This window comes from Haemaphysalis longicornis, unplaced genomic scaffold (assembly GCF_048455015.1).
Source record: "Haemaphysalis longicornis isolate Haplotype H1 unplaced genomic scaffold, Haemaphysalis longicornis Haplotype H1 scaffold_8, whole genome shotgun sequence".
Lineage (NCBI taxonomy): Eukaryota > Metazoa > Arthropoda > Arachnida > Ixodida > Ixodidae > Haemaphysalis > Haemaphysalis longicornis.
Genome location: NW_027526445.1, coordinates 66,579,534 through 66,583,015, shown reverse-complemented (window position 1 = coordinate 66,583,015; position 3,482 = coordinate 66,579,534).

Here is a 3,482-nt window from a genome sequence, read left to right as displayed (position 1 = left end):
ATCGCGCATGACACAACAGGATGTAGGAACTGCAGCCGCTCTCGTAGATCAGCCGTTCTCGGAGATCAGAATGAAGCTGCATGCGAGACGGCGGTTGACAACGCTCTGCGAATCGCCTTTTATTCTCGTTCAGCCCCGCCAGTCTTGGAGAAGCCAGGTTACCCTCTTGGACCGCTGAACAAGCTGCGTGACGTAGATGGAGTTTTTTTACGGAAATACCGCCGCAGCAGAATTGCCAGAGCTGGTGCGGGTGCAGATTCAGGTACCCATCTACGATGAGTGGACGATCCCAGGAACAGGACAGGAATGTAGGGGAACTCCCAATGAACATTTCTTTCATGCGGTGGTCAAGCTGTACTATGGAGATGGGAGAAATAGTGCCCATTATTGCAAGCGTGTCAGTTATCACGCAGTTTTAGGTGGCTTCGGAAGGCGGCCGTCACAGCGTTGGCTTTTGGCAATTGCTAACCAAACTGTACGGTCACATGTCTTCGGTTTTTAGTCACTCCACCGTCACCTCCAAGTGTACAAGCTAATTCTGCAACTTGGGGAAGTGGCACTTTAAACCACGTGAACGCATAGCGTCTCTCCTGCAAGAAGCACTTGTTGCAGAGCGGATTGAGGGGGATAACATTGCGCCAGTTCTTGGTTGTGTGAATACAAGTGCTGAAGTCTGCTATGCGCTACTTTTGAAATAAAGTGGACACTATCGCCCACAAGTCCAATACAACCAGCCGCGGTGGCTCAATGGCTAAGGCGTTTCGCTGCTGAGCACGATGTCGCGGGTTCGATTCCCGGCGGTGGCGGCTGCTTTTCTGTTGGAGACGAAAAGCAAGAACGCCCGTGTGAACGGCATTTCGGTGCAAGTAATGATTCCCAGGTGGTCAAAATAAATACGGCGCCCTCAACTACGGCGCTCCTCATCGCCTGCGTTGCATCGTCAAATCAAATGAAATCAGTCCAATAGACACCTGTGGAAAATAAATCATCATCCAATAGTATTATTTCCTCCTGCCTTAGTCTTTTGGCAGTCTTTTGCGGCAAATTACCTGCAAGGCCAAGTTACGTCGTTTTCTTTAACGTGCCAGTACGTGCGTGTTTTTTGCTCTTGGCCGTGCGGCTAACCTCTTTTTTTAAATCAAAGCTTTTTACCTCTACACCCCCAAGGTTCTTTCGCGACCGTTGGTGTCAACAGAAAACTCCTTGAACCAATAAAAGAATTTACTGGCACCGCCAGTAATCGAACCTGAACTAATAGAGTAACAAAGTCAGAACCCGTTGTCTTACCGATTTAGCTACGAACAAACACGGAAACGGGGAAGACAAGTGGTACACTCACGAAGCACATCTACGGGTTTAACCCCTGCATTCCCGCTGAATGTCAAGCGATAGCGAATAAAGGAAGCTCCCACCAATCTATCGCATCTCACGTCTAGTACGCCAATCTGCTAAATGCTTTGGCGTCCAGTGTTAACGTAAAAATCTCAGCTCCTTGCCTTCCGGCCTCACGCCAAACGACACCTCAAGGAACACATTCAAATAATCCTTGACGGCCAGGCCATCACTCTATGGCGCAGCATCAAGATCCTGGGCCTACATCCTCAGGCCAACACCAAGAGTGACGTACCTTGCAGCGCCTCAAACACAGCAGCAATAAAATCACACATGATCAGGTGAGCTAACATCAAGAAGCGAGGTCTCATGAGGTCTCATTGAATCCGATCCCTTTCGATTAGTTCAAGCTTTTGTCCTCTCTAGAATCACTTGCGTCAGCCCTCTGCCTTTTTCTCTGCAAGGATGACATAACGATGCTTTATACAATGATTAGAAAGGCGTTTGAGCAAGCCTTCCCATGCTCCTTGGTCCATGCTCATTGGTCTTCTCATGACCATGGGAAGACCATGCTCGTTGGTATTCCCATGATTGCGTCTTGAAAATGCTGCTTAGCACGGGGCCCTACAAAACGGTGGAAGAGCAGATAGAGGGCCATCCAGAAGCTCCGAATCAGCAGAACTGCGGCAGGTTGCCGTAATCTTCACCAGATTGGCTGGGCAGCACAGAATGTCAGTTCGCTTGACGTACTCCTAGATTTTTGCGACAAGAAATAAAGGTGCTTCCTTTTCTTAGAAATATGAACCCCTCACACTTTGAGGGTCACCGACAAGCACAGGCTCTAGCGCTCAACACCACACCCGGTGGAGATCGTGCCGTTATCTACACACACGCCTCCCAACATCGAGGGCAGCAGTACGCCGTCATCGTGGCTAACTCCTGAACCAACCTCCTTGCTTGTGCCTCACTCAAGACCGAAAAAATTACCGCAGCTGAAGAGGCAGCAATCTCCTTAGCTCTCACTCAACGAGGGGTTCGCATGGCTGTCACCCAACAAGACTACCGGAATTACCGGTAGGGTTTGGTGTCCCCACCTGCAGTGCATGTACTAAAAACCAACTCCCCAAATGGTTACATTCAGCTGATCTGGACACCCGCTCACGCTTCCATGGAGGACAACGAATACGCCCATCAAGCCCACACTTTTACCTACCGTGCTATGGAGCTGCACGAGGACAGTCACTCGCTTGTCTCGTTCAGGGACACAACCCAGCATCATTGCCATCTGAGACAGACCCTACCTTCGCCTAACTTTGACCTTTCCATAGAACAACAAACCACCCTACGGCTCATAGAATCTGGCTCCTTCCCACACCCAACACGTCTTCCCACACCCACTTAATGCACCCGTATCGTTATGACGCTGAATGTAAATTTTGCTAAAAAGTAGGACAACTCTGCCACATAATCGATTGTGCGACTTTACCTCTGAGCACCCTCCTTTCTTTCCGTCAACTACGGAACAATAGCAATGGAAGATGCTGCTGTATAGCCCCTCTCTTCCTACCCAGCTTCAGCTGGTGGACGGAGCACAGGCGGCGCGGACTGACTATGGGCTACAGTGAAGAAGGAACTTCTCCCCTGGGCCACATTCTGGGCCGTTCAGAAGTCTTAATAGAAGTATTTCCTCCTCCTCCTTTGTCTCTATCGGCTATCTCATAGCTTCCGTCCGCGACGGCAGAGACGGAGAAGTGAGATCACCTGACACTGCGTTTGAGCTTTAATTTTATAAAAAAAGAGTTTGCAATCATGTGCTACGTCAATGCAAATCAACCAACCATGGTGCATGCATCATGCCATTATTTAACCTTGCCAAGAATATCTTTGAAGTAATAGAGGGTGTGGTTAACTGCATTTCACTTCTCTCGGTTTTCACTATTTGTAGAGCGGCGTGAGTGAATTTGTGACGTCGCATAGGAAATCGTTGTAGGTGGTTTCACAGCTTCGCTTTCCAACCACATTCCCAGGGTGGATTGGCGCTATTTTTTTGATGTAGTGCCACATTGTTGTGTCGGCATGTGGCATGACTAACTTTCTAAGGTGTTTCTTTCTTTCGACGTTCGTTTTCGAATCCGGGGCATGTGTCATCT